Here is a 13,760-nt window from a genome sequence, read left to right on the forward strand (position 1 = left end):
GAACCTGGTCTCCTCTGGACGACAGGTCTGATTCTGCCAAGCCAAAAACCAAACTCAAATATACCCAAATCCTTACATACTCTCTCCCAATCATGCATACTCACTCCCACAAGCATAAAGGAGCATAAACTAACACAAACTCCTCAACACAAACATCACATAACATACATTGGGCATAAAACCCACATAAACCTAAATATGCATATCTACCCATACTCAACCATCAAACTCTATAAAACTTACTTAAAACTTCATGAAAACACTAGGGAAACAAGGATCTACACTTACCTCTTTGAAGATCGAGGGTGGTGTGACCCCTAACTCGGAGGTGTGGAGAATCCAAGCTCCAAAAGCTCCAAGCTCCCAAAACTCCTTTTAAGCTTTAAATCTTCAAACACAAGGGTAGAAATCATGAAAAACTTGAGAGATGGGTAGAGAAAACACGAAAACGACCAAAGGAAGGCATAAACTCACCTGAGCTCAGGAATGGGGAGAAAACTCACCCATTTCCGATCTGAGGGCCCTTTATAGGTGGCCTAGTCGAAGACCTTCGGCAGCCTAACGTGCCCCCTAAACTCATGCATGTTCGGCGGCCGAACTTGACTTTCGGCGGCCGAACCTTGGCTCGTTTAAACAAGACTTTCGGAGGCCAAAAGCACTCCCGAAGCCTTTCCATGTTCGGCGGCCGAACTTCACTTTCGGCGGCCGAACCTGGCACTTGCCTCCTTGGTCTTTTCCTTTTCAAAACTCAATTCATTTCATTTAAAACCATGAAATCATGTGAAAACATTTTAGAAAACACATTCTACCCTTCTAGAGAGATCCAACACCCTAGATGCCGCCGGAAGGCAGGAATCCCGATGCCGGATTCTAGCCGGGTATTACAACATTGTTCATGAACATACATTTATACCCATAAACATAACTATAACCTAAACATGCATTCTACCCCCATGAACTTCATAAAACTTGCTTAAAACATGATATAAGCTAGAGATCGACTCTTACCTCTTGAAGATCGAGAGTAGAGGCGACCAAACTTAGAGTTGGGAGAGATTTGAGTTCTTGAACCTCAAAGCTCCAAAACTTTGCTCAAAAGCTCAAATCTTCAAAACAAAGTTAAAACAAATTAAAAACTTGAAATATCTAGAGGAAAAACTTCAAAGATCGGTGAGGGACGGCGGAGAGCTCACCTTGGCCGAAAATGGGGAAAAGCTCGCCCGTTTTCGGCTAAGGGACCCTTTTATAGTGGCTGCCCAGGCCACGTTCGGGGGCTGAATGTGCCTCCGCATGCATGCCATGTTCGGCGGCCGAACTTGAGGTTCGGCGGCTGAACCTGGACTTCCCTCACTTATGCCTTCGGGGGCCTAAGGCTCACCCGAAACGCATGCATGTTCGGCAGCCGAACTTTGAGTTTCGGCGGCCGAACCTGAGCTTTCCTCCAAGGTTGTTTTTATTCAAAAACTCATTTCCTTTTTACTTAAAATCATCAAAAACATTAAAACATCTCATGAAAACATGGTTTTACCCATCTAGAGGTCTCCGAAATCCGAGATTCCACCGGACAGTAGGAATTCCGATACCGGAGTCTAGCCGGGTATTACATTATGTAACAGCCCGGACGTGATCCCCGGCACTATTACCGTTCACGGCCCAGGGCTATCCCTCGCCTGGCCTCTTGCCACCTCGGGCTTTCCACTGGCGTCGTGAACAGCTCTTAACATCCATTCACCCTCACGGGTTCCTAGCAGGATTTGTCCCCTTGGATTCTCGCATCGCATCCTTCCCCAAGTGGATTTGGCCCAAATTTCCCTTTCGGTCAAGTTTATGATTATGTATATGTTCAGTGCATGCACAGGTTGAGTTTGGTGTATGATAGAATGTATGAAAGAAAAGTTTTAAATTTTTATGTATGATTGTTGATCATGTATGGGATTAAACAGGTTTACAGGTTGCATGTCAGGCTTGCTACGGGTCCTGGCGGCCTTAAGCCGATCTGGATCCTAGCGCCGGTAGCGGTCCGATTTTCGGGTCGTTACAGAAATGGAACAATTGGTACTCACTCTCACCAGACTATTCCCTTAAAGTGGGAGGTCAAGGGTTCGAGTAGTGGGGGAGGCGACCTAATTTCCAAAGGGAAATTTGGGCCAAATCCACTTGGGGAAGGATGCATTCGATGCAAGAACCCAAGGGGACAAATCCTGCCAGGAACCCGTCAGGGTGAATGGATGTTAAGAGCTGTTCATGACGCCAGTGGAAAGCCCAAGGTGGCAAGAGGCCAGGCGAGGGATAGCCCTGGGCCGTGAACGGTAACAGTGCTGGGAATCACGTCCGGGCTGTTACATAAACTTACCTCTTGGAGATCTAAGGGTGACGGCAACCCTAATGTGGAGATGAGGTAAAACGGTCTCCGGAGGTCTCCAAGGTTTAAAAATTCATATTCAAGCTCAAATCTTCAAAAACAAGAGAAAACTCATGAATTTTCTAAAAGATTTGAAGGAAAAACAACAAGAGCATCAAAGGGAGGGTAAGGACTCACCTCTGCCTGAAAATGGAGAGAAAACTCTCTCATGTTCGGGCTAAAGGCCTCTTATAGGTGGCTGAAGAAGCCACCTTCGGCAGCCGAACAAGAACCACCTTTGGCAGCCTGAAAGAACCTCCCTTCGGCGGCCAAACTTGAAAGTTCGGCAGCTGAACCTGGGGTTTGCTCAAAAAATTTTCCTTTTTCTTTCCTTAAGCCAAAAAAATTCAACAATAAAACCATAAAATCCATTTTATGTAAACCTTATTTTACCCTTCTAAGAGATTCCAGCCGCGAGATTCCGGATTCCAATGGGGATTCCATCGGAAGATTTGAATTCCGACACCAGAACTTAGCCGGGTATTACATTCTTACCTCCTTAAGAACATTTGCCCCCGAATGTTTGACACAGCAAACAAGCAAACATAAACATCAATAAAACACAAAAAAACATAAAACACTTACTTTAAAAGAGATAGGGGTACTGCCTAATCATGGATTCTCGGGTCTCCCAAGTACACTCTTCCATATTATGGTGATTCCAAAGAACTTTCACCATCGCGATTTCCTTATTCCTCAACTTTTTAATTTGCGTGTCTATGGTCTGTACTGGCTGCTCAACATATGTGAGATCTCATAGGATCTCTGCATCGGGTTCATTAAGAACCTTACCCGGATTTGATACGAATTTTTGTAACATTGAAACATGGAAAACCGGATGGATCCTCTCCACTGAAGCAGGTAAATCTAACTTGTAAGATACATTCCCAATCCTTTGCAGGATTTCGAAGGATTTGATGTACCTTCGAGCTAGTTTACCCTTCTTCCCAAAACGAATCACCCCCTTCGTGGGAGACACCTTAAGCGACACCCTATCCCCCTTCTGGAAAACAACATGCTTCCTACGGACGTCTGCATAGCTCTTTTGTCTACTCACCACCGTTTTGATCCTCTCTCTAATGATAGGCACTACCCTGCTGGTAATCTCTACTAGTTCTGGCCCTGCTAAAGCCCTTTCCCCTTCTTCTTCCCAGCAAACAGGTGACCTGTACTTCCTCCCATATAAAGCTTCATAAGGAGCCATCCCAATGCTAGCATGGTAACTGTTACTATAGGCAAACTCTACCAATGGTAGATTTGCCTCCAAGAACCACCAAAGTCTAGCACACACATCCTCAACATGTCTTTTATGGTTTGGATGGTCCTCTCTGACTGTTCGTCAGTCTGTGGATGGAAGGCGGTGCTAAAGTCTAGCCTTATGCCTATAGCATTCTGTAGACTCCGCCAAAACCTGGAGGTAAACTGGGGTCCCCTATCTGACACTATCGAATCTAAAGCCCCATGCAGCCTGACAATCTCTTCCACATATACCTGCACCAATTTGTCCACAGAGTATCCACTACTGACAGGAATAAAGTGAGCAGATTTGGTCAATCTATCCATATTACCCATATAAAGTCTAATCTGTTGGATGTTGCTGGTAATCCCACCACAAAATCCATCGCCATATTTTTCCATTTCCATTTTGGAATCGGTAGTGGGTTGAGCATCCTAACTGGCTTCTGATGTTTTAGCTTCACACTCTGACATATTTTGTAAGCGGACACAAACTGAGCCACTTCCCTCTTCATAGCTGGCCACTAATAAACTCTATTTAGATCCTGATACATTTTGGTGGCCCCAGGGTGAACACTGTACCTGGCATTATGAGCCTCTCTCATAATGTCTCCCTTCAAGCTTACGTCGTCTGGTACACACAATCTATTTCTGTAACGGAGGATATCTTTGTTGTCGAATCTAAACTCACCATTCTTGCCTGTCTGAACAGTTCTTGCTATGTTCACCAACTCGGGGTCCTCATTCTGTTTCTGTGCCACTAATGCACAGAGACACAGGTGTCACTCTCATCTGTGCTACTAATGCACCTGTACTAGACAACTCTAGCTGTAAACCCTCGTTAATGAGCCTGTAAAATTCCCTCACCTCCGGTCTTCTCTCTACTGAGATATGGGATAAACTGCCAAGTGATTTCCGGCTGAGAGCATCTACTACTACATTTGCCGTACCTAGATGATACTGGATTTTGCAATCATAATCACTAAGCAGTTCTACCCATCTTCTCTGCCTCAGGTTCAACTCTTTCTGACTCAAGATGTATTGCAAACTCTTATGATCTGTAAAGATCTCACATTTTACCATTGATCAGACCAAATTTAGACCCATTTATCATATTGTTATTAATGTTAATTTACACGTTCTCTGCCTAATTTTGTGGTTTTGATCTTATTTTACAGAAAACGGTGTAAAGAGGTAATTTGGTGAAAATGCTCTTAAAACTGCCTAAAAGAGGATAAAGGTGAACAAGCATAATTTTCCCAAGTTGTTTGCCCAAGCCAAGTTGCAGCTGAAGTGAAGATAAATAATGAAAGTACAAACAACAGAGTAATGGAAAATTCAAATTTCAAATCTTCAAGAAGTCTTTCTGATAGAGCATAATTTAAACCATTTTATCATGATGTTATTAATGTTAATTTACACCTTTTCTGCCTAATTTTGTGGTTTTGATCTTGTTTTACAGAAAGTAGGTGTAAAGAGACAATATGGTGAAAATGCTCTTAAAACTGCCAAAAAGTGCCAAGTATGGAAAGTGCCAAATAAGGAAAGTTTTCAAATATGGGAAGTGCCAAATAAGGAAAGGATCAAATATGGAAAACGCAGTCAGCAGATCATTTGAAATTCAAATTGCAAAACCTTCTTTCCTTATTCAGAATGTGAAGACACCTCAACAGTCAGTTCTGCTTATTCAGAAAGTGAGATCTCAAGAAGATGCACTTGCCTCTCAAGCATTCAAGATTCAAAATTTGATATTAAAAAAAAAAGGCTCCACCTTAAAAGGAAAGTTAGGGCAGCACACTCTTGCCTTCTGAAGCCCTAGCCGCACGCCTTTTGCCTTCTGAAGCACTAAGTCGCGCTCCTCTCCCTTTCATATACTACTTGGCCGGCAAGGCTTGCATGGGCAGCCTCTTAGGCAGCAACTTAAGAACTTGGGCAGCGAGTAAGGACCTAGGGCAACACTTTCAACTATAAAAAGACACATAAGGAGCCTCCCTATGTTTTTTCTACTCTCCCTTGGACACACCTACGGATTGCAAGTGGCACCATCTCTTCTTCTTCCGTTCTTTATTTTTTGGTTTTGGTTCAGCCATGAGTGGCTGAAACCTTTTATTCTACTTGAAGATTAGGTGATACTTTGGTTGTTTTATGGATTGGGAGACTTGATCATATATTGTTCATCTTTTGGTTATTTAATATTTGTGCAATTTCATGCTTGATTCTATTATTGCTTTGTTATTTTGATCAATGTGGCCAGTTGATTCTTGATTGCAAGGTAATATATTGTCAGTTTGAATAATTTTGAGTCCGTAATTGCTTGGAATGTTCAAACACAAGAACACTTGGTGTAAAAACTAAGGAAGTTACATAATCTAGCAATATCACCATGTGTTTGGGTAGCTAGGATTAGATCTCTCTATTTCTCAATGCAATTGACAGTTGTTTTGATGCCTAAGGCCAAAGGACGTTCCTTAGCAACTTGTTGATTAGTGATTAATTAAAGGACATTTCCTAATTGGTTTATGATTAAGGAGAGACATGGTGGTGAGAAGCGTCTTCCATCTCCATAACTAATCTATTGAATCTATCAAGGGAAACTAAGTGTCAATGATCAATCCCAACAACTGAAGTAGATCCAATTCTTCAACTAGACCTTTCTCATATTTGATTTCTCTTTACTTTTATTATTCACTTATTTTATTGCTTTCATCATTAGATTAACTGAATCAATCTCAAACTCCCCTTTTTGCTTTTGCTTTCAGCTTATTTCGCTCTCAATTTATTTCGCTTTCAGTTTATTTCGCTTTCAGTTTATTTCGCTTTCAGTTTATTCGCTCTCATTTTATTCTCTTGGTTGTGATAAGGAAAATAGGTAAGTTCTCAATTCTCTGTGGATTCGATCCTTTCACCACTATGTACAGTTGTAAAATTATTGATAATCAGAAAGGTTATTTTTTACCGGCTTCGACAACCGCGAGTCACTTTCCCTTATTAAAAATGTGAAGACACCTCAGCACTCAATGTAGCTTATTTAGGAAGCCAAATCTCAAGAAGATATACTTGCCTTCCAAGAATTCAAAATTCAAAATTCAAAATTCAAAAGCCATCTCAACAAGGAAACCTAGGGCAACACTTTCAGCTATAAAAGGATCACAAACAAGCAAGAAGAAGCTTCTCCACCTTTCGGATTGAAGAGCCGCACGCCTCCTTCTCCAAGCCGCCGCCTGGTTCCTCTTTCCTCTTCTCTTTCTTTTATTTTTTGTGTTTTGTTTCAGCCATGAGTGGCTAAAACCTCTTTTTCTAGTTGAAGATTAGGTGAAACTTTAGTTGTTTTATGGATTGGGAGATTTGAACATATATTGTTTATCTTTTGTTTATCAATATTTATGCAACTTCATGCTTAATTCCATTGTTACTTTGTTGTTTAGATCAATATGGCCAATTTATTCTTGATTGAAAAATAATAATTTATTAGTTTGGATAGTTTTAAGTCCATAGTTGCTTGAATTATTCAAACACAAGTAACTCTTGGTGTAAAAACTAAGGAAATTGCATGATCTAGCAATATCACCATACGTTTGGGTAGTTAGAATTAGGTCTCTCTATTTCTTAATACAATTGACAGTTGTTAGATGCCAAAGGCCCAAGGACGTTCCTTGGCAACTTGTTGATTAGTAATTAATTAGAGTACATTCCCTAATTGATTTATGCTTAAGGAGGGATATGGCGGTGAGAAGCGTCTTCCACCTCCATAACTAATTTATTGAATCAAATAAAGAAATCTTTGTGTCAATGATCAATCCCAACAACTAAAGTGGATTCAATTCTTCAACTAAAGCTTTTCTCATATTTGAATATTCTTTACTTTAATTATTTGCTTTACTTTGTTGCTTTTAATTCTAGTTCAATTCATCAATCTCAAACCCCCCCCCTTTATTTTATTTTCAGTTTATTTACTTGGTCTTGATAAGGAAAATAGGTAAGTATCAATTCCCTGTGGATTCGATCCTTTTACCATTATCTACAGTTGTAAAATTGTGGATAACCAAAAAGGTTATTTTTGACCGACTTCGACAACCGCACAGTCAACCCCATACAGGTAATGCCTCCACATCTTGAGTGCAAAAATCATAGCTGCCATCTCTAGATCGTGTATAGGATAATTTAACTCATACTTCTTTAGCTGTTTAGAAGCATAAACAATTACCCTCTCATTTTGCATTAACACACAACCTAGTCCCATTCAGGATGCGTCTCAAAACACTGTAAAATCTTCATTACTTGTAGGCAGAGCTAACATCAGTGCTAACGTCAGTCTTCTCTTTAGCTCTTCAAAACTTTCTTCACATTGATCCGACCAAATAAACCTCTGATTCTTTTTGGTTAACCTGTTCATAGGAGCAGCAATTTTTTAGAAATCCTGGACAAACCTCCTGTAGTAACTTGCCAAGCCTAAAAAGCTTTTGATCTCTGTCACTGTAGTGGTTCTGGACCAGTTAACTACAGCTTTTACTTTCTTAGGGTCCACCTCGATTCCTTTTTCTGATACTACATGCCCCAAGAAAGAGATACTCCTCAACCAGAACTCACATTTAGAGAACATGGCATATAAGCCGTGTTCCCTCAAAGTCTACAACACAATCCTCAGATGATGGGCATACTCCTCTGCGTTTTTGGAATACACCAAGATATTGTCAATGAAAACAATAACAAAGTGATCCAGAAACTAGCTAAAAACTCTGTTCATGAGGTCCATGAATGCTGCAAGGGCATTGGTTAGCCCGAACGGCATCACTAGGAACTCATAATGCTCATATCTGGTCTTGAAAGCCGTCTTAGGCACATCTTCTTCTTTGAACTTCAGCTGATGATACCCGGATCTCAAATCTATCTTGAAAAAACAACCGGCTCCTGCTAGCTGGTCAAACAGATTATCGATCCTGGGGTAACGGATACTTATTTTTTATAGTGACTTTGTTCAATTGTCTGTAGTCAATACAAAGTCTTAGAGATCCATCCTTCTTTTTCACGAACAAAACTGGAGCACCCCAAGGTGAGGTACTAAGTTGGATGAAACCCTTATCTACCAATTCTTGCAACTGTTCTTTCAATTCCTTCAACTCGACAGGTGTCATTTTGTAGAGAGGAATAGAGATGGGTCTGGTTCCAGACATTACTTCAATTTCGAACTCCATCTCCCTAGCATGTGGTAAACCTGGTACTTCGTCTGGAAAAACATCGAGAAACTCTATAACCACGGGCACTGTAGCTGGTTCCCTAACCTGACCATTAACCTCTCTGACATGTGCAAGAAACCCCTTAAAACCCCTCCTAAGCAACCTATGTGCCTGCAGGGCAGATATCAAACCTCTAGGCATACCTATCTTGTCTCCTCGAAAGACAAACTCTGATCCATCTTGTTCTCTGAACCTGACTATCTTGTCTCTGCAGTTCAAGGTAGCACCAAGAGTAGAGAGCCAATCCATCCCTAGAATGATGTCAAAATCAGTCAAATCTAGAACCACAAGGTCAGCTAGAAGGCACTTATCCTCAACAAAGACTGGACTGAACCGGCAGACTGACTCTACCACAGATGGATCACACTTGGGCCCACTGATCCAAAGAGGACACTCTAGCCCAGAAGCTATCAAACCCAAACTGTCTACGACACTCGGAGAAACAAAAGAATGAGAGGCACCAGGATCCATAAGAGTATACACATCAGAACACCTAATAGTGAGTTTACTTAACACCACTGTGTTTGATGTATTGGCCTCCTGCTGTGTCATGGTGAAGATCCTTGCTGAAGCTGAAGGACCTTCCCCTTGGGAATCTGCTGAAGAAGAGGCTATCCCTCTCCCTTGACCTCGCCCTCTGCCCTGAGATGTGGCTAAAGCTGCTGGCTAAGCCATGCTACTAGAAGCTGTCTGTTAAGACTGTGCCATTAAAGCTGCATTGGGACACTCACATGCCATGTGCCCCTCCTGTCCACATCGGTAACAAGCTGTAGTCCTAAACCGACAAAGCCCTTTGTGGGGCTTATCGAACCTCACACATCCAGAGCTATCTGAACCAGAGCTTGAACCGCTACCCATTCCCAGACTAGACTTCAATATGCTTCAAAACTTGTTCTTCTTCGGCTTCTTAGTGGATCTACTCCACTTTTTACTTCCTGTGGCGACTGCATTCAGAGAAGAGAGGTCAAATTTTCCTAAACTCGAGGTTTTGGAACCTGAGGACTGTGCCACCTGTTGTTTTACTGTTCCCTGAATGATGGCACTAGCCTCTATTTTTCTGGCTGCATCCACAATAGTGTGGAAGCTCTCTCTCTCTGCTGCTAAAATCAAGAAGGAGTACTAAGAGTGGAGTCTCATGGTATACCTCCTAGCCTTCTTCTAGTCAGTGTCATAAGCCTGACCCACAAACTGAAGCAACTCCAGAAACTTGTCTGTATACTCATCCATACTCATATCTTCAGTTTGTCTCAACTGCTCAAATTCTATCACCTTCAACTCCCTCAAACTGTCTGGAAAAGCCCACCCTGCAAACTCATTTGCAAACTGTTCCCAAGATAGGATATCCATTTTCGGGTCCACGTAATTCTTGAACCATTCCTTTGCCTTCTTGCATTTTAGAGCGAACCCCGCCATCTGAATGGCTCTGCTATCACTGGCCCCTAACTCATCTGCTATCATCTTTACTGCCTTGATATATTCAAATGGGTCATCACCCATTTTATACTTAGGAGCATCCAACTTCAGATGGTCCGTCATTTTCACGTTACTCCTTGCTGATGGGTTAGGTTTTGACTGTGCAATTGTCGAAGCCGGTCAAAAATAACTTTTTTGGTTATCCACAAATTTACAACTGTAGATAGTGGTAAAAGGATCGAATTCACAGGAAATTAATACTTACCTATTTTCCTTATCAAGACCAAGTAAATAAACTGAAAGTAAAATAAAAAAATAAGGGTTTTAAGATTGATGAATTGCACTAGACTTAAAAGCAACAAAGTAAAGCAAATAATAAAGTAAAGAAATTCAATAATGAGAAAAGCTCTAGTTGAAGAACTGGATCCACTTCAATTGTTGCGATTGATCATTGACACAAAGATTCCTTTATTTGATTCAATAAATTCGTTATGGAGGTGGAAAACGCTTCTCACCACCATATCCCTCCTTAAGCACAGGTTAACTAGAGAACTTCCTTTAATTAATCACTAATCAACAAGTTGCCAAGGAACGTCCTTGGGCCTTTGGTATCTAACAACTGTCAATTGCATGAAGAAATAGATAGACCTAATTCTAGCTACCCAAACGTATGGTGATATTGCTAGATCATGCAATTTCCTTAGTTTTTACACCAAGAGTTACTTGTGTTTGAATAATCCAAGCAATTACGGACTTAAAACTATCCAAACTAACAGATTATCACTTTGCAATCAAGAATCAATGGGCCCTATTGATCTAAACAACAAAGCAACAATGGAATTAAGCATGAAATTGCATAAATATTGATAAACAAAAGATAAACAATATATGTTCAGATCTCCCAATCCATAAAACAACCAAAATTTCACCTAATCTTCAACTAGAAAAAGAGATTTCAGCCACTCATGGATGAAAGAAAACAAAAAAATAAAAGAAAGAGAAGAAGAAAGACGAACCGGCGGCTTAGAGAAGAAGGAGGCGTGCGGCTTGCAATCCGAATGGGAGAGAGGAAGAAGAGCTTAGGCGTGCAGCTTGCAGAGGCTTTTATAACCAAAGATGCTGCCTTAGATTTCCTTGATGAGGTGAAGCCTTCTTTTGAATTTTGAATTTTTTGAATTTTGAATGTTCTCTTTTGAATTTTGAATTCTTGGGAGGCAAGTGCATCTTCTTGAGATTTGGCTTCCTGAATAAGTTGAATTGAATGCTGAGGTGTCTTCACATTTTTAATAAGGGAAAGACTTTTTGAAGATTTGAAATTTAAATTTCAAATTACTCTGCTGACTGTACTTTCCTTATTTATCTTTACTTCAGCTGCAACTTGGCTTAGGCAGACAACGCTTGTTCTCCTTTATCCTCTTTTAGGCAGTCTCTCATAAGATGCTCAGTGGATCCACACCTAAAGTAAGCCCCTGTAAGTTTTCTACAGAGTCCCAAATGCCTTCTACCGCAGTGCTCACATACAGGGTATTGTCCCCTGCCTCCCCCTCCTGAAATGGCTACAGTAGTACTAGTTTGTTGCCCAAACCTTCCTGCAAAACTCTGTGTCGGTCCCTGCCTTTGCCTCTATACCTGACTCTGCCCTAATGACTGAGCACCTCTTTGTCTCTTCATAGGTGCCTGAGAGGCTGAGGATTACCCCTGCATCTGGGTTTGCCCTCTCTTCTGCTGTCCTTTCTGTCTCCAGCTCTGTTCTTCTTCTTTTATCTTTTCTATATTCAATGCTGCATTTACCAGAGTATAGAACTCTCTGATAGGATGGGCTGCCAAAAGCACCCTAATGTCATTATGCAAACCCTACTCAAATTTCTTACATCTTGCTTCCTCTGTAGGCACCATTTCCCGGGCATACTTACTCATTCTAATGAAATCCTTTTCATACTTGCTAACAGTCATCCTGCCCTGTTTCAAATACATGAACTCTCTTCTCTTTTCATCTAGATACAAATCTCCAATATACTTTTTTCAAAACTCAACCAGGAAGAATTCTCAAGTCCGCTGCTCAATTTGCATAGTTTGTGATGTGGTGTCCCACCACTGATAGGCCTCCTCTTATAACAAAGCAACTGCATAAGCCACACTGTCTGCTGGTATGCATTGAAGCTGCTGCAACACTCTCTCTGTACTTTGCAGCCAGTACTCTGCTGCTGGAGCATCATCTTCTCTTCTGCCTTTGAATTCAATAGCTCCATATTTTCTAAGCTTGTCTATTGGTGGTCTAGCAGGAGCCTGCACAGGTACTGCAACTGGTGGTGGCACCTGAGGTGCTGCCTCTGAAACTCGTCTAAACATATCTACCAGTTGTTGTAAGAATGCATCCTGTCCTGGCCTATCTTCACCAGGAGGGGCTAGAGCAACTGTTGGCTCAATGGGTTCTGAGGGGACATGACTTCCCACCTCCTCATCTATAGCACGTTGTGATTCCTCAGACATCCTCTGTAAACAATTTAAAACACAAAATAGGCCTGCATCAATTTTACAGAGATACATCATAACCTTGACACATTTGGCATGTACATTAAATTATCCTATATCCAAGGACCGCCTAAACCTTTACTCTGATACCAAAAATTGTAACACCCCTTACCCATCTATAAAATAGCTTAGTAAAGGATGCCACATACTATGCTATATGCAAATACATATATGGACTTGAGATTGTGTTGTATTTTTTTTTTTAGTTTATTTAAATGCATGTTGATTCACTAAAGCAATTTTAAATGGAGGAACTGCAAGAGTCTCCCCTGTTTATTAGCAATTATCCCTGTGGAAAAATAGTCATAAATTCTCAATATTTACTCATTTCACACTATTAAATCTATAAATAGAACATAATAACTTAATATAGTAAACACATTTGTTTATATTCGTACTATTTTCAACACTCATTTACAGACTCTTGGTAGACTATTAATGTACATGCCAAACATAAACAACCTCTGTACAAATCTTGTGAATAACTGGTTATGATGATGTCTTTGTGTTGATGCAGAACCAAACCTCCTAACTGTTGCTTCCTCTATCTATTACCTGCGCATGGAAAAGTCCAATGCGCTGAGCTTATGCCCAGTGGGTGAATAACAATATATATACATTCAAATATAAGTAAAAATACTTATCACAGATACAATGAAATCATTTAATAAGGCAAGTGAAAATTTTATGTGTCAGTGGATGAAAAGTGGGCAAATCAAGTCATGCAGTTGTATAAATATAAGGTCATTAATATTTTTGTAACCATCTTGTATGCATGCTTGCAAGATATTAATAAGACATATAATTAAATCTTAGCCCCTATAAACTCTTCGCAGGATCAACTAGCTAGATAAGAGAAAACTGTATCTGTATAGCACAAAGTGCCAAACTGTATGGCCTGGGGGCCAAATGCTGTGCCTGTATGGCTAAAAAGCCGGGAAACT

The sequence above is a fragment of the Manihot esculenta genome, chromosome 1 (assembly GCF_001659605.2).
Source record: "Manihot esculenta cultivar AM560-2 chromosome 1, M.esculenta_v8, whole genome shotgun sequence".
Lineage (NCBI taxonomy): Eukaryota > Viridiplantae > Streptophyta > Magnoliopsida > Malpighiales > Euphorbiaceae > Manihot > Manihot esculenta.